Source organism: Lynx canadensis, chromosome C1, assembly GCF_007474595.2.
Source record: "Lynx canadensis isolate LIC74 chromosome C1, mLynCan4.pri.v2, whole genome shotgun sequence".
NCBI classification, from domain to species: Eukaryota; Metazoa; Chordata; class Mammalia; order Carnivora; family Felidae; genus Lynx; species Lynx canadensis.
The window spans coordinates 13,974,870-13,993,501 of record NC_044310.1 but is presented as its reverse complement, the minus strand read 5'-3'; the positions used below and the strand labels follow the sequence as shown (position 1 = coordinate 13,993,501).

At 45.0% G+C, this 18,632-nt stretch overlaps 1 non-coding gene across 1 annotated transcript; it reads left to right on the top strand.

Annotated features, from left to right (window-relative positions):
• The first annotated feature begins 16,140 nt into the window (after positions 1–16,140).
• On the top strand, positions 16,141–16,246 carry LOC115522536. The gene has a single exon (XR_003971440.1). It is a non-coding gene; the product is annotated as a U6 spliceosomal RNA (small nuclear RNA).
• Positions 16,247–18,632: the final 2,386 nt, after the last annotated feature.

The following is an 18,632-nucleotide window of genomic DNA, read 5'->3' as shown; positions in this document are numbered from 1 at the left end:
TGAACTCACCACTGAGATCAAGAGTCACATGTTCTTCCAACTGGGCCACCAGGCACCCCAAAAAGCAAAATTGTTAAGCTAACCTTCTTTCGGCCAAAGATTGATCTTGAGTCTGTGATGCAGGCAGGCTGGGTCTAAGAACACAAGGGAGGGGCCCACAGGACCAGCCAAGACGGTCTTTGGCTTCCCGCGAGCCAAAGAAAATGGAAACAGAGTTTATGGAACAATGTAGGCAGCAGGTGGGAATAACAGAGGGAGTGTCTGGAAGACTCGGAAAGGAAAGGAACATGAGTTTCATCATTGCTTGGGGCTAGGGGTTTAGATTAGAAAAGTATCTAGGGTTCGTGTTCGTCCAGGAATCCATGGTAGGGTCCAGTCAAGGGCAAGTTCAGGTGAATGATTGGTGTTCTGTAATTTACTGAAGGGAGGTCAGTGTCAGCCAAAGCTTTGTTTGAAGCTTGTGTCCTGGAACAAGTTTGGGATCTGGCTCAGTTTAGGTGTTATCAGGTGCTTGGGGCCTGGGACAAAACTCAGAGAATGATTGATTAGCTTTCTCGCTTCCCCCTTGCAGTGGGAACAAAGCTTCTCTGGCTTAGTCAGAGGCAAAATGTGGCTCATGAGTAAACCGGGCCTGGCAGAAAAACAACAGAGACCGACCCTTGCTAAAACAGTCCCTTTGGGGCATCCGGGTGGCTCAGTCAGTTGGGCATCTGACTTGGGCTCAGGTCATGATCTCACGGTTTGTGAGTTTGAGCCCCGCGTTGGACTCTGTGCTGACAGCTCAGAGCCTGGAGCCTGCTTTGGATTCTGTGTCTCCCTCTCTCTCTCCACCCCTCCCCTGCTCACATTCTATCTCTCTCTCAAAAACAAATAAACATTAAAAAATTGTTTTAAATGGAGTCCCTTCAGCTTTCCCATTTCATAGGTGTCCTTGAATTCTTAAAAGAATTCTCAGTTTCTGGAAGAATAATATTTTGCCTATTATAAATTTAAAGGATTAGAAATCCCATTTCCTCATTTTATTCATATTTTAGAAATAGAATCACTTTTTAAAGATCTCTATGAGATTCAGTAAAGAATTCCTTTACTTTAGGAGACTTCATAACCTAATTTATCAATATCCTGTAAAGACGGGAAATTTTTACATACTTACAAAAGAGATGAGGGGCCTTTCTGCATTACAGATATACAAACATAACAAAACCTCCAGCTTCAGACCTGCGACTATAGCCAAGGGTGGAGAATAAACTCAAAAACATGTAAAACTCACTGGTCCGGATATCAAAGAGCTGTTTTCCTTCCTGGCAAGCATTAAAGTCTTAATTGATTTGAGCTCAAATAGACAAACAAAAGGACTAACAAGCCAGATTCTCTGCCTCTCTCAGCAGAGAATTGATCTCTATAATCCATTAACCCATTTACAGAGATTGCTAAATGTTCTGACCATAAAAATCAACTTCCCCATTATTGCTGCCACTAAAGAGGAATAATTTATTGTCTGTCAGGGAGCCAAAACAAGAAACAAAACACAGACTTAGTAAAGAGAACAAGAATAGAGAAACAGAGAGTTAGAAAAGTTAAGGCTCTTGGGGCGCCTGGTGGCTCAGTCGGTTAAGCGTCTGACTTTGGCTCAGGTCATGAACTTGCAGTTCTTGAGTTTGAGGGTCGTGTAGGGCTCTGTGCTGACAGCTTGGAGCCTGGAACCTGCTTCGGATTCTGTGTCTCCCTCTCTCTCTGCCCCTCCCCCGCTCACACTCTGTCTCTCTCCCTCTCAGAAATAAATAACCATTAAAAAATTTTTTTAAAGAAAAGTTAAGGCTCTCTTGCTAGTTGGGATATATTTGTGAGAGCCAAGGAAAGATGTGCTTGCACTTAAACTCACAAATAGATGCAAAACTGAGAAAACTGGTCAATATCCTCAGGACAAAATCAACTGCATTTCACCAGACACAATTTGCATTTCTATTAGCAATATTTATTGCATTACCATCGGTGTCTTATGACTTACAGAGTTGCAAACTAACTCAAAGACCCGGAAAGGTAGCAATCACCACGAAGAGTGAGTTCATCAGACACTCATTGGTGTTTTTTCTTTCTCTTTTCCATTTCAAAGTCTTTCCCAATTTTTCCCTTCATCTTTTAAGTAGGTGTTCTTATCATCCCCATTTTAGAGAGAGAGAACTCAAGGCAGAGAGAGTTTGAGCCCAAGGTCACACAGCTAATTAGAGGCTGAGCTGTGATGGAATGTCTCCAAGATTTGATTTTTTAAATTTAATTTTATTTTCAAGTAACCTCTCCCCTCAACATGGGGCTTGAACTCATGACCCCAAGATCAAGAGTCACATGCTCTACCAAGTGAGCCAGCCAGGCGCCCCTCCATGATTTGATTTTAATCAGGTATGGTAAGATGTCATACGTGAAGACAACTGCCTTTGAAAGAAAGATTTATTACTTGTAATTCCCAAGAAGCAGATGCACACCGTGCGAGGCAGGGCCGCAAGGGAGAGCACCAGGACAAATTAGACAGAAAAAACAGCACAGGCAAAAGTCTGGATCGTGGTTCTCAGGGGAAGGAATGAGAGAGGCTAGGCCTGCATTTCAAGATGGGCTCGTTTGAATCATGCCAGCAGGTTCCAGGCTATGGGGGAACTCCTAGTTGTCTGGTACCTGTCTCTGGTGTGTGATTAGGGCCGAGGGAATATTGATTTGCTGTGTGAGGGTTGGATAAAGGAGGGGTTAGGGGTGTGGACTTTGAATTGACTGGTTTGTATAGGAAAGGCATACTCAAAGTCAAGTTGTTCACTATCTCTAAGATAGCTAGCCCTGGGAGGGGCACTCTCTCCAGGGTTTGGAAGGCTGTAAGATGTTAAAGCATCATAAAATACAGAAAATGCAAACATGATTAATACATGAGCCTGAATCTGAACTTCAGCCGACCGACTGCTACGATTGTATCACATACACCCTGCCTCTTTTCGTGGGATTATCGTGAGTACTCGCGTTGGGTATATAATACACGTATAATGCTTCGCACATTGCCTGGCACCTAGTAAGTTCTTTATAAATCACCAAGGCTGTTATGCAAAGCCCAAGAAGTAAGAGAGAGAACAAGGCTTATTTGGACAACTAAGCAAAGCAGTCCGGCTTTACAAAGGAATGCTAGGGAGTGTGGGGGGGGGGTGGGGTGGGGAGAGGCCAGGTCCTGGAGGCCTAGTTAAGGGGGGTGGAATTTACCCTGAAGGCAAAGAAGAACAACCAAAGAGTTTTAAACAAGGCTCAGATTTGTTCTGTTTGAAGGGCCCCTTTTCTTTTTTTTTTTTTTTTTTTTTTAAATTTTTTTTTTTTTTCAACGTTTATTTATTTTTGGGACAGAGAGAGACAGAGCATGAACGGGGGAGGGGCAGAGAGAGAGAGGGAGACACAGAATCAGAAACAGGCTCCGAGCCATCAGCCCAGAGCCTGACGCGGGGCTCGAACTCACGGAGTGCGAGATCGTGACCTGGCTGAAGTCGGACGCTTAACCGACTGCGCCACCCAGGCGCCCCGGAGGGCCCCTTTTCTGGCTGCAGCATGGAGAATGGATTTACCCCAGGGCAGCACTGGAGGCATTTGTGACCATCAGAGCTGGATGAAGGCTCTATCTCCCCAGCAACCATTCCTTCCGCACTCCCAGACTTTCATGAGGGCCTCTGCCTCCCCCCTTCTCTCAGGCACTGTGCGGAGGCAGGGGGATCAGGTTCTAACCCCCAACCTCCAGGGACGGAGCACTTGAGCAAGCCAGCCCAAGTCAATCAACTCAGCCCATTTTGGGGGTCACTGTGATTGGGTCAATGATAGGTGTAAAAAGAGTGACTATCAGAACTTTGGCTCAAACTGCTAGAAAACGTGCTTTTGGGTGCAGAACTTGAACCTGAGAGGATAGGAGGACTGGAACCACTAAAAGGAGAGAGCCTGGGGATGTCCGGCTGGAGCAGGGGACTCTCGATCTCTGGTTGGTCTGTTTGAGCCCTGCGTTGGGGGTAGAGATTACTTCAAAATAAAATCTAAAAAAAAAAAAACAAACAACGGGGCTCCTGGGTGGCTCAGTCGGTTAAGCGTCCAACTTCGGCTCAGGTCATGATCTCACTGCTCGTGGGTTCGAGCCCCACGTCAGGCTCTGTGCTGACAGTTCAGAGCCTGGAGCCTGCTTTAGATTCTGTGACTCCCTCTCTCTCTCTGCCCCTCCCCTGCTCATGCTCTGTCTCTCTCTGTCTCTCAAAAAATAAATAAACGTTAAAAAAAATTTTTTTTAATAAAAAATAAAAAAACAACAACCAAAAAAAAAAAAAAAGGAAAGAAACATCTAGAACAGAAGTAAGCCAAGCCCGTGGGAAACAGAAGATGAGTTCCTATGGCAACATCTGAGCCCTGGATCCAGCCTTGCCTGAAGCCATTTCCCTCATAAAGTCAATTTTTGGCCAGATCAATTTGAGTTTGGTTTCTGGCCAACACAATGAAGGTGAAATGAGCGCAAATGACTGACTTCAGTGTGTTCCCTAATATTGGCTGGGTACTACAAGGAGTCACAGTCCCACCGCATTGACCGGATGCTCCCCAATGGGATGGTACTTGGAGGTGGGACCTTAGAAAGGTCATGAGGGCAGAGCTCTCAGAAACAGGGTTAGTGTCCTTGTCAAACAGATCTCAGAGTCTGCCTGTTCCTCCCAATACAGGAGGAGAAGCGAAAAGAGAAGCGAATGTGACCTGGGAAGGGGGTTCTCGCCAGACTCCCAATCTACCAGCACCTTGATCTCAGACTTCCCAGCCTCCAGAACCGTGAGAAATAAACTTATATTGTTAACGCACCACCCCTTCTATGGTAGTTTGTTCTAAGAGCACAGACAGATTGAGATACCTACCAATGTTTTTTATTGGTGGGGGGAGTTTACCGTCCAAAGCACTCTTGTGCACTATTGGTAGAAGCCAGTATAACCTCTGCAGAGGATGAAAGTTAGGCCCTGGGTGTTAAAATTTTTTTTAAGTTTTTTCTTTTTTCTTTCTTTTTTGTTTATTCTTTTTTTTTTTTTTTTTTTTTTTTTTTTTTGAGAGAGAGAGACAGACAGACAGAGTGTGAGCAGAGGAGAGGCAGAGAGAGAAGGAGACACAGAATCCAAAGCAGGCTCCAGGCTCTGAGCTGTCAGCACACAGCCCGATGCGGGGCTTGAACCACGAACCCTGAGAACATGACCTGAGCCAAAGTTGGCTGCTTAACTGACTAGCCACCCAGGTGCCCCAAAACTTTAGTGTTTAAATCCTTTCACCCAGCGATTCCACATTTAGAGATACTTACACAAACAAGCAAACACAGACAGATGCCAACATAGCGTTATGTATTAGAGCAAACATCAGAGATAACTCAAATACCTCACAAAGAGAGAATGAGGGCACCTCTGTGGCTCAGTTGTTTAAGCATCTGACTCTTGATCTCAGGATTGTGAGTTCAAGCCCCACATTGGCCTCTGCGCTGGGCATGAAGCATACTTAAAAAAGAGAGAGAAAACAGAAAAATAAATTATGGAATTTCTGGGGCCTCTGGGTGGCTCAGTCGGTTGAGCATCTGACTTCGGCTCAGGTCATGATCTCGTGGTTTGTGATTTCAGGCCCCACGTCGGGCTCTGTGCTGACAGCTGGGAGCCTGAAACCTGCTTCTGATTCTGTGTCTCCCTCTCTCTCTGCCCCTCCCCCACTTGTGCAAGCTCTCTCTCAAAAACAAACATTTAAAAAAAGAAAAGAAAAAATGACGAAAGTTATGTATTTTTTAAAAGCCTGCTTTATGTGTCTACCTCTCTTCTTTTAATGTTAAAAAGATACAGTCCACACGCGTCTACCTCTCTTCTTCTAACATTAGAAAGGAAAAATAGCTCAAAATGTTCCAAAAGCAATGACATCACTTAAGTAGATTAAGAGAAAGTTGTACAAATATTTCAGCAAATGTATTCAGGGTCCTTTTCTCCAAGTTCTGCACAAATTCTAGTAAGTCTTCCAATTCCAAGGAGAGCATGAGAATCAGGCCCTTTGGCATTGACAGAGCTCCAAAACTATCAGATCAAAAGCTAGAAGTTCTGCCTTGTTGTTGACAAGCATCCAAATGCTTGAAAACATGGGGAAAATAGACTGACCTTTCCCCTCCTTCATCCTGTTGTTTTGACTTTGAGCAGGAAGTGCTTTCGTATCCTATTTCAGGACTTGAGGTCTGACCTAGAGATACGGCTCCTACCAACAGAAGAGGAGTTAGAGGGGATGAATGAACAGGGAGGCAGGAGGGAAGAGTGAATCAAAAAGCCATGATCACTTAGTGGTAACAGAAAATCCAGCTCAAGCTGGCTGAGGCAACACGAATCTGAAAAGTCCACCGCCTTCAGGTATGGCTGGATCCAGGGGCTCAACAGGATCAGGACCAGTCTCTCTCTGTCTCTTAGTTGTGAAACTTTATATAGGAAGGCTCTTCCCTGGCTGTGGCACCAGCACCAACAATGCCAGGCTTAATCTCGTTCTTCCTTAATACCAGCGGGAAGAAGATGCTCTATTTCTCTGGCCATCCCATTGACTTAAATGGCTCCTGATTCTCCTTTGTCTCAATGGGGTCACATGACCATGCTCAAGGCAGTCACTGAGGGGGCCCTGGAGATAAAGACTAGCATAGGCCTTGTCTGCATGCCTCTTCCTCGAGCTGTCTGTCGCCTCAGAAAATACAGAAACCGCCAAGTGCCTAGATGGGGCTTCAGCTCCATTTCAAACAGTGACAATGCTATGAAGAAAAATAAAGGAGGGCAACGGGGACAAGAAAAAGAAAATCGTTTTGACGCTGCTGGTACCCCTTTCCCTGCTCTTGAGGCTTTTGGGGGTTTAAAGAGTCAATGCCTTCAGCTTTTAGATTTATAGCCTGGAAATTCCCTCTGTCTGAAGTCAGGGATTTCCAGATCAACATTCCAAGGGTAGGGATAAGAGGTTCATTTTCACACACTGGGGGGCTTCAGGGTCCTGAGCTTCCCAGGGTTCAAGGGAAGCAGTGCCCTTCCTGGGTCAGAATTCTCCCACTTAACTTGGTTTTTAAAGTTTATTTATTTTGAGAGAGAGAGAGAGAGAGCGAGCATGTAGGAGGGGCAGAGAGAGAGAGGGAGAGAGAGAATCCCGACCAGGCCCCGCCCTGCCAGCACAGAGCCCGACGCGAGGCTCAAACCCACAAACGGCGAGATCATGACCTGAGCTGAAAGCACGAGGCAGACGCTTAACCGAGCCACCCGGGTGCCCCAGGATTCTTCCACTGAACATTTAGTCATCAAGTGCTACTCTGCTCCAGGCAGAATTCACTGTGGCGCAGAAGCCCTCGCAGAGTTGACTCTCTGAGATGCGCAGACAACAAAGGAACAGCCGTGTGTCACGTGTCTGGTGGTGAGAGAGGCTACGGCGAGAGAGAAAACAGGGTGAGGCAGACAGAGGTCACAGGGCGGTCAAGGACACCCTCTCTGCGGAGAAGACATTTAAGCAAGGACTGAAGGACTTGAGGGATGAAGTCATGCAGCTTTCCAGGGGGAACAGATTCCTAGGCGGAAGGAAGGGCCAGAAGCAAGGCCTTGAGGCAAGACAATGCCTGCACGTTTGCAGGACTGGCCAGGAGGCTGGCGTGGCTGGAACAGAGTGAGGAAGGGAAGAATGGTAGGAGGTAAGATCAGAGAGCCAGTGGGGGGACAGATCACGCCCTGGTAGGCCATGGTGACAATTTTGGCTTTGACCCTGAGTTAGATAGGAAGCCACTGGACACCGTGGACAGAGCTATGACATAATATTACTTCGAGTTTACTGGGAAACGAACAGTTGAAGGAATATTCTGACAGCTGTGTGGAGAACGGACCATAGTAAGCAAGGCTGGAAGCAGCGGGGAGGACAAGGTACCGCCTGCAATGATGTAAGAGGTATGAGATGATGCTGGCCCGGACCAGGGTTGCGGCAGGGGTGAGAAGTGGCCAGATTCCGGACGTGCGGCATGACAACGAATGAACGAGAGAGCCGTGTGTACCTTGATGGGTCACAATGATTGTGCTGTTCGTAAGTATTTAGGAGGACATTCGTAGACTTCCAGCCAATCAGCATCTGGCTCCCCCTTCCTGCTAGTAGAACCCCAAGCCCCCTGTGTAGGAACTCACTTGGCATCTTCTAGGAATGCCTGGCACCCTTGTAAATGAAGCCAAGAGGGCCTGATCCTTCCACCCTCTGTCCCATAGCACAGAGATGGGCCCAGGACTTAAGCTCAGCCAATGGACTCTCTAAGGACACAGAGAATGGGAAAGGGGGCTGGAAACCCCACATCCATCACAGAGGAAGCATATGAACTTGACCTATCCTTATCCAGCATAACCTTAGCTGTAGTTTCTGCTATCCGGCTTCCCTCCAGACAAGGCCAGCAGCACATTGTACAGTTTGGGGAGGCGGGAGGAGGCACCATGTCATTCTATTCTGTTAGTCTATGGCAGCGAACTTTTGGGGTAGATATTTTAGGCTTTTGCAGGTCATACGATCTCTGCGAAACTACTCCGTTTTGCTGCCACAGGGCAGAGGCAGCCACAGACAACATGTCAATGTATGAGTACTCTCGGGCAGTCACTGTTCTCTGCAGTCCTGCTAGGAGAAACCAGCGACGGTGTAAGAAAGAGGTAGTTCCGATAAAACTTTATTTGCAAAAGAACGTGGCGGGCAAGAATTGACCAGCGGGCCATAGTTTGCTGACTCCCGGTCCACAGGAAGTAGTGTCTTTTGTCCCAGGAATTGTACAGATGTGGCTGATGGGCTTTCAGAGATCCCTTCGTTCCCGCTGATTTTCCAAGCTGGCCCCACGGTTTCCTCTTGGTTCTGCGAACCCCCATATCCTTTGTCGCAGTCAACTCAGGCTGCCATCGTGAAATATCACAGACCGGGGGGGGCTTAAACAACAGATATTTATCTCTCACAGTTCCAGAGGCTGGGGAATCTAGGATCAAAATGCCAGCCAGGTGGGCTGCATTCTAAGGCCTTTTGTGGAGGTGGCTGGCATCTCGCTATGTGCTCACATGAACTCGTCTTTGTGCGTGCCATGAGTGGGAGGGAGGGCTAGGTCCCTGGTGTCTCTTATAAGGGCACTAATCGTGTCATGAGAGCCCCACCCTCACGACGTCATCTAACCCTAATTACCTCCCAAATGCCACATCTCTAAATACCATCACACTGGGGGACAGGGCTTCCACATACAAATTCGGGGGAAACACAAGCATTCAGTCCATAACATCCTTCTAGTGTATTCTGGTTTTCGATGAAGCTAGAATCGGTTTCTGTGGCTTGCAACCAAAAAGCCTAATTGATGCAGCACTTACTCAGTTTGATTTAATTCCGTAGCAAAGGGGATAGCTCAAAGTCCCTCACTCCCACTGCTGGAGAAACCACTCGAAGCAGATTATGACTAACAGGACAGGAGTCATTAGTGTTGTCTTGATTTATGATACATCTGCGTGTTTAAAAGTTTCCTCACTGCATAGTTTCAGCTTCCTACCTCTTTCTTAGAAGGTTGCTGGTTTCTTCAATCAAGGCTGCCCCCAGAACGGGCTGGTTCAGGAACCCAGCCTTCCTCCCCACCTCCTCCCCCCTACTCCCCCCCCCCCATCAGCTGCTTGGCTGTTAGAGCTTCTGCTTCCTGTTTACAAAGAGATATGAAATATACTAGTTAAAGAGTCCACCCCTAATGCTTTGCTACTTCCTTCTGCCTCCTAGGATGAATTTCACTTGGCCTTGGTGTTTTATTTGTTTTTGGAAGTCATGGACTTGATGATGTTTGGAAATTTATGACTATATAAGACCATATCTGTAAGGTGTTCAGTTCATATTCGTCATTTCTATTTTATTTATTTATCTACCCCAACCGTGGTCCAAAGAGGATTTACGAAATGTGTCTTGTGCAAAAGATTTAAAAAAAAAAAAATTAAGTGATGAAGCTGGGCCAAGCAAAAATTAGGGGAGGGAATAAGTCAGATGAAATAAGAGACAAAAGAAAACACAAAGTTGCCCCAATGCATTATTTCCTAAAGTTCCGGGTAGAGGGCGCCTGGCTGGCTTAACTCGATAGAATGTGACTCTTGATCTCAGGGTCATGAGTTTGAGCCCCAGGTTGGGCAGGGAGCCTACTTTAAAGTAAGTAAATAAATAAATTAAAAAAAATAAAGTTCCAGGTAAAAGTAAGAGATGTACTGCAAATCTTGCTCTGAGCTTCCTAGTCCGCAAAACAAATAAGGAAATACTTTCGACGTGCTTTTAAGATTGAAAACAAACTAATTACCCAGACAGCGTGGCCGGTCCCAATTCTTTACACAATAAAGGGTAGTTGAATAGCTGCATTTTTTTTTTTTGACTCAGAAAACTGAAACTTGTTTAATCCCAGCAAATGCTGTGTGCTTTTGATGTCCTTAAGAAAACTCAAGAAACGTAAATTTCACTTTTCAAACCTGATAAATTAGAGTTGGCTGCTCTCACTGCAACATAATCGTTTTTTTTCCTCAAACAGTCCCTTTAAGACACTTAAAAGATACTTATTATTTAAAACTTAGACAGTAATAACATGACATGTTTAAGTATTTGCTTACAGACAGATTTCTATAGGGTCTGGTGGGACCCGAAAAGCCTTCCAGTTCAATATGGAAAGATCATTAACATTTTTTGAAATTCTGCTAAAAATCACATATCATTAAATGTATCTTCTTAATTCATTATTATTATTATTATTATTATTATTATTATTTTAGAGAGCGAGAGAAGGTGCACACAGGAGAGGGGCAGAGGGGGAGAGAGAGAGAGAGAAAGATAAACAGAGAGAGAGAGAGAAAGATAAACAGAGAGAGAGAATCACAAGCAGGCTCCATACTCAGCACAGAGCCCAACATGGGGCTCGATCCCACAACCCTGGGATTGTGACCTGAGCCGATATCATGAGTCGGACGCTCACTGACTGAGCCACCCAGGCGCCCCTCATCTTAATCATTTTGTACAGTTCAGTAGCATTAAGTATATTCACAGTGTTGTGCAACAGATCTCTAGAACGTTTTCATCTTACGAAACCGAAACTCTGTACCCATTAACTTTCCACTTCCCTTCCCCCAGCCCCTGGCAGCTAGCATTCTACTTTCTGTTTCTATCAGTTTGACTACCCTAGGTACCTCACGTAAGTGGAATCATACCAAAATTTATCTTTCTGTGGCCGGCTTATTCCACTTAGCATAATGTCTCAGGTCCATCCACGATAGCACTGACGGGATTTCCTTCCTTTTTAAGGCTGAATAATAGTCCATTGTGTGTATCACCACATTTTCTTTTTTTTAATTTTTTAAATTTTATTTATTTATTTTGAGAGAGAGAGAGAGAGAGAGCGTGTGCGCGCATGCGAGTGCGAGTTGGGGGAAGGGCAGAGAGAGAGAGGGAGAGAGAGAATCTGCAAAGCCTGACATGGGGCTCGAACTCACGAATAGTGACATCATGACCTGAGCTGACATCAGGAGCTAGACGCTTAACCAACTGAGCCACCCAGATGCCCCTACCACATTTTCTGTATCTGTTCATTTGTCTGTAGACATTTGGATTGGTTCCACAACCCTAGTCATGAATAATGCTGCCATAAACATAGGTGTGCAAATATCTCTTTGAGATCTCGCTTTCAGTTCTTGGGGGGTAAATACCTAACACTGGAATTGCTGGATCACTGGTTCACTGGTAATTCTGTTTTGTTTTTTTTTTGTTTTTTTTTTTAATTTTTTTTTTCAACGTTTATTTATTTTTTGGACAGAGAGAGACAGAGCATGAATGGGGGAGGGGCAGAGAGAGAGGGAGACACAGAACCGGAAACAGGCTCCAGGCTCTGAGCCATCAGCCCAGAGCCCGATGCGGGGCTCGAACTCACGGACTGCAAGATCGTGACCTGGCTGAAGTCGGACGCTTAACCGACTGCGCCACCCAGGCGCCCCGGTAATTCTGTTTTTAACGTCTTGAGGAACCTGCACACTGCTTTCCATTTAAAATGGGAAATTTTTATTTTAAATTCCCACCAACAGTGCACAAGCGTTTCAGTCTCTCCACATCCTCACCAATGCTTGTTCTCTGTAACATCATTAACTTTGGAGGAGCAAGGGAACAGAGACTCAGGATTTTGTGTCTGATGACAGAGTGCCTTAGCACACTGGCATACCAAGAACCCTTCCAAGGTGTCCTTTCATTGTGAATATGAAACATTTTTAGGGGCGCCTGACGGGCTCAGTCAGTAGAGCACGTGACTCTTGATCTCGGGGTTGTGAGTTCAAGTCCAACACTGGGTGTGGAGATTAAAAATACAATCTTTAAAAAAATAATAAACGTTCTGGGGCACCTGGGTGGCTCAGTCAGTTAAGCATCCAACCTCGGCTCAGGTCATGATTTTTTGGTTTGTGAATTCAAGCCCCTCATTGGGCTCTGAGCTGACAGCGCAGACAGAGCCTGCTTGGGATTCTCTCTCTCCCTCCTGTCTCTCCCTCTCTCTGCCTCTATCCTCCCCATGCTCTCTATCTCTCTCTCAAACCTTAAAAAAATTGCTTTTAATTTTTTTTACATTTATTTATTTTTGAGAGACAGAGAGAGACAGAGCACAAGTGGGGGAGGGGCAGAAAGAGAAGGAGACACAGAATCTGAAGCAGGTTCCAGGTTCTGAGCTGTCAGCACAGAGCCTGACGCGGGGCTCGAACCCACAAACCTTGAGATCATGACCCGAGCCGAAGTCGGATGCTTAACTGACTGAGCCACCCAGGCACCCCCAAAAAATTTAAAAGAAAATAAACATTTTTAGCAAAAGAATACATTCATGGAATAAAAAGTAAATGGTATAAAATATGCAGATTGGGAAGGAAGAGATAAAACTCACTTTGTTCCCAGATGGCATGATTGTGTATGTAGAAAATCCCAAAGCATCAACAAAAGCCTCATGGAACTAAAAAGCAATTACAGCTGGGAATGCAAGCTGGTGCAGCCACTCTGGAAAACAGTATGGAGGTTCCTCAAAAAACTAAAAGGACAACTACCCTACGACCCAGCAATTGCACTACTAGGCATTTATCCACGAGATACAGGTGTGCTGTTTCGAAGGGACACATGCACCCCCATGTTTAGAGCAGCACTATCGACAATAGCCAAAGTATGGAAAGAGCCCAAATGTCCATCGATGGATGAATGGATAAAGAAGATGTGGGATATACATACAATGGAGTATTACTCGTCAGTCAAAAAGAATTAAATCTTGCCATTTGCAACTACGTGGATGGAACTGGAGGGTATTATGCTAAGTGAAATTAGTCAGAGAAAGACAAGTATCATACGACTTCACTCATGAGGACTTTAAGAGACAAAACAGATGAACCTAAGGGAAGGGAAGCAAAAATAATAAAAACAGGGAGGGAGACAAAACATAAGAGACTCTTAAATATAGAGAATAAACAGACGATTGTTGGAGGGGTTGTGGGAGGGGGGATGGGCTAAATGGGTAAGGGGCACTAAGGAATCTACTCCTGAAATCATTGTTGCACTATATGCTAACTATTTTGGATGTAAATTTAAAAAAAGAAAAAAAAGAAAAAACAGCCGCATCTTAAACTCAACAAGTTGTGCACATTTAATCTGTATAGCTTTTTGTATGTCAATCATTCATCAATAAAGTGGTTTTAAAAAATTAAAAAATTGAGGGTGTGCCTGGGTGGCTCAGTCGGTTGAGCATCCGACTTCAGCTCAGGTCATGACCTCATGGTTCGTGAGTTCAAGCCCCGCGTTGGGCTCTGGGCTGACAGCTCAGAGCCTGCAACCTGCTTCAGATTCTGTGTCTCCCTCTTTCTCTGCCCCCTCGTGCTCATGCTCTGCCTCTCTCTCTTACAAATAAACGTTAAATTTTTTTTAATTTAAAAATTAAAAAAAAGCAATTACAGCCAGGCATATAGGATACAAGTTAATACATAAACACCAATCACCTTCCTATATGCTAGCAAAGAACAAGTGGAACTTGAAATTTAAAACAATATTGTTTACATTAGCACCCCCAAAATTAAACACTTAGGTATAATATCTAACAAAGTATATGCAAGATCTATGTGAGGAAAATGGCAAAACTCTGATGAAGGAAATCAAAGAACAACTAAATAAAAGGAGAGATAGTCTTTGTTCGTGGATAAGAAAACTCAGTATTGTTAAGATATTCTCAACTGGGTCCGTAGATTCAGTTCAATCTCAGTCAAAATGCAAGCCAGTTACTTTCTGGATATTGACAAACTGAGTTTATGTGACCAAGCGAAAGATCTGGAATCGCCAGCACAGCATTAAAGAAGAACAAAGTCATTGGGGCACGGGGGTGGCTCAGTTGAACGTCTGACTTTGGCTCAGTTCATGATCTTGCAGTTTGTGAGTTCGGACCCCACATCGGGCTCACTGCTGTCAGCGCAGAGCCCACTTCGGATCCTCAGATCCTTGGTCCCTCCCCTGCAGGCACTCTCTCTCTTAAAAATAAATAAAAAACATTAAACAAAGAAGGAGAACGCAGTCAGACGATTGACATTACCCAACTGCCAAGACTTACTCTAAAGATACAGTCATTGAGACAGTGTGGTATTGATGGAAGAATAAACAGATCAATGGAACACAACAGAGAGCTCAGAATTAGACCCACGTGAATATAGTCAACTGATCTTTCATGAAGGAACAAAGGCAAATTCAATGCAAAAAGGATAATCTTTTCAACAAATGGTGCTGAAGCAATCAAAAGGATTCTAGGGGCCCCTGGCTGGCTCAGTCAGTGGAACGTGCAACTCTTGATCTCAGGGTTGTGGGTTCGAGCCCTGTATTGGGCTCCACGCTCCGCATGGAGCCCACTTAAACAAACAAACACACTCAACGATCCAGAAAACAAACAACCCGGCGAAAAAGGGGGCCAAAGATCTGCACCAACGTCTTTCCAGAGAAGATGTGCTTGTGGCAAATAAGTAGATGAAATGAGGCTCAATCTCACACGTCATTGGGGAATTTCAAATTACGACCACAATGAGATGCCACTATACACTTATCAAAATAGCTAAAGTCCACAATGATGACAACACCAAATGCTGATGCGGAAGTGGGGCATCAGGAAGAAGTCCCATTCATTCCTGGGGGGGGAGTTCAAAACGTACAGCCATTTTGGAAGACGGTCTGGCACTTTCTTACAAAGCTAAACATCATGTTACCATAAGATTCAGCAACGATTTTTTTCTACAGTTGCGTTTGTATTTACCCAAATGAGTTGAAAACTTATGTCTGCATAAAAACCTACACATGTATGTTTATAGCAGCTTTCCTCATAATTGCCCCAAATTAGAAACAACCAAGATGTCTTGCAATAGGTGAATGGATATAAACAAACAGCGGTACATCCAAACAATGGAATCTATTATCCAACGCTTAAAAGGAAATGAGCTATCCAGGCACGAAAACACATAGAGGAAGCTTACATGTGTATTGCTAAGTGGAACAAGCCAGTCTGAAAAGGCTTCATACTAAGTCATCCCAACTATATGACATTCCAGAAAAGGCAAAATTATGGAGGCAGAAAGAGGATCAGTGGTTGCCAGGGGTTCAGGGAACATGGGGGCTGGCAGGGTGGCGGGGTGGGGGAGAAATGAAGGGGCGCAGCACAGAAGATATTTAAGGCACAGGAGATATGTAAGAGTGGATACATGACATTATGCATTTGATGAAACCCACGGAAGTGTAAAACACCAGGAGGGACCCTAGCATACACTCTGGACTTAGTTAACAGTGATGTGTCAATATTGGCTCATCAACTATAACAAATGTTCCACACCACTGCAAGATATTAAAAATTGAGGCAATTGGGGTGCCTGGGTGGCTCAGACGGTTAAGCATCCGACTGTTGATTTTGGCTCAGGTCATGATCTCATGGTTCAGGAGTTCGAGCCCCATGTGGGGCTCCAGGCTGACAGTGCAGAGCTTGCTTGGGAGTCTCTCTCTCTCTCTCTGTGTCTCTCTCTCACTAACCCTACCCCCTTCCAAATAAATAAATAAACTTAAAAAAGTTTTGAGGAAATTGTGCTCACTTCAGCAGCACATACACTAAAATTGGAACAACGCAGAGAAGATTAGCATGTCACCGTGCAAGGATGATGCACAAATTCGTGAAGTGTTGCATATTTTTAAAAATTTGAGGGGCGCCTGGGTGGCGCAGTCGGTTAAGCGTCCGACTTCAGCCAGGTCACGATCTCGCGGTCCGTGAGTTCGAGCCCCGCGTCAGGCTCTGGGCTGATGGCTCAGAGCCTGGAGCCTGTTTCCGATTCTGTGTCTCCCTCTCTCTCTGCCCCTCCCCCGTTCATGCTCTGTCTCTCTCTGTCCCAAAAATAAATAAACGTTGAAAAAAAAAAAAAAAAAGAATATATTTAAAAATTTGAGAAAATTATGTGTGTAGTGAGGGAAGAGAGGGTATATGGAAAAACTCTCTGCACTTCTGATCAATTTTTCTGGTGACCTAAAACTTCTCTAAATAATAAAGTCTATTAACTTTTAAAGATTCACTGCTCTCGGGGCGCCTCAATTGCTCAGTCGGTTAAACGTCCAGCTTCCACTCAGGTCATGATTTCATGGCTTCTGAGTTCAAGCCCTGTGTCGGGCTCTTCGGATTCTGTGTCTTCCTCTCTCTCTGTCCCTTCCCCACTCACACTCTGTTTCTCACTCTCTCTGAAAAATAAATAAAACATTAAAAAAAATAAATAAAAGAAAAAGTAACAGGTGTTGAAGCAGACAGTGCCGTGTGTCTTCCTGGGAAGACCACATTTCCCTGCTGTCTAGAGCTACGTTGGGTCCAAGTGTCTGAGTTCTGGATGGTCGGATGGAAGCAATATAAGCCATTTCGAGGCTTGGCCCTTCAAAATGTCCCACCTACCCCCCAGCTTTTTCTTCTTTTTGCCATGACCTAGGTCCAGATGATGGGGCTACAAGACTGAAGAGGGCTACCCAGCCCACACTGGATTCTGGAAGAAGAAGAAGAAAAAAAAACCCACCTGTTATTGTGTTAAGCCATGGAGCTTTGCAGGATTTATTATTGCACCAGAGCGTAACACAGCCAGACAAAAACAAGCACCAAAAGGCTTATGACAAAACAAACAACAACAAAAGAAGCAGGTCCCCTAAGTCCCCTCTTCCCGTTCTCCAGTCTTGTTCCCCCAGACGACCACTTACAATGTTTTAACAACTTTTTTGGGCATTTATGTCCACATTTCTAAATGTGATTTTAAAAGATTTTTTTTTTAATGTTTATTTATTTTTGAGAGAGAGAGAGAAAGAGAGAGGGGGAGACACACACACACACACACACACACACACACAGTGCAAGCAGGGGAAGGACAGAGAAAGAGGGAGACACAGAATCCAAAGCAGGTTCCAGACTCTGAGCTGTCAGCACAGAGCCTGACGCGGGGCTCGAACTTGTGAACCGCGAGATCATGACCCGAGCCAAAGTCAGACGCTCAACTGACTGAGCCACCCAGGCGCTCCTCTAAACGTGGTTTTACTTATAACTTTGTACTTATCAATTTTAGGGGTTCTCTATTAACTCCCTGTGATAGCAGATGACATTTAGGGTTCCTAAGTCATCAACAACCCTGATTGTCCCCTGACCAACTTCACAACGTGATAAATATGACATTTGGGGTTAAATCCGCATTCAGTTTTTACGTTATGCAGACTATGCAAATATAGAACACTGATGAGCCAGATGGTACAACCAGCATCATGTTTCCTTTTTGAACAACTGTTAATTTTATTTGTCTCTACGTTTACATTCATCTCATTTTATTTTTTTTTTTTAATTTTTTTTTTCAACGTTTATTTATTTTTGGGACAGAGAGAGACAGAGCATGAACGGGGGAGGGGCAGAGAGAGAGGGAGACACAGAATCGGAAACAGGCTCCAGGCTCTGAGCCATCAGCCCAGAGCCCGACGCGGGGCTCGAACTCACGGACCGCGAGATCGTGACCTGGCTGAAGTCGGACGCTTAACCGACTGCGCCACCCAGGCGCCCCTTATTTTTATTCGCCTAGTTGTTTGTTTTTTTAATCTCCATGTCACCAATGTTTTCCATACTTCACGGTGGATATTTGTCATTCTCCCTTGTTGTCCAGATGTTAAACCCTTCCTGTATTTGGGGAATTTCCCCTTAGGAGAACTGAGCCAGCCAGTGGCGTCTCTCCGAGCTGTGGTACCAGCTACTTGGGGACAGCAGCAGTGTCATTCTCCCCATGCCAGCCAACAGTCTGGTTTGAGGAGTTGTTTCTAGCTGGGTAGCTATGATGGAAGCTCTCCAGCCCTCCTGGGATTTTATGGGTCACCTAACACTCTTGATAAATTCCCTTGCTCCTTAAGTCAACTAGAGGTGGTTTCTCTTAGCTTATAGATAAGAACAGCTATCAGTACAGTTTTCCACACGATCACGTGCAAGGCCAGCTTCCTGGGCATGTGACCCGTGGAGTAGGCACCAGGCTTCATCCTCAGAAGAGCCCAGCCACTTGCTTTGCTATTGCCATCTTGAA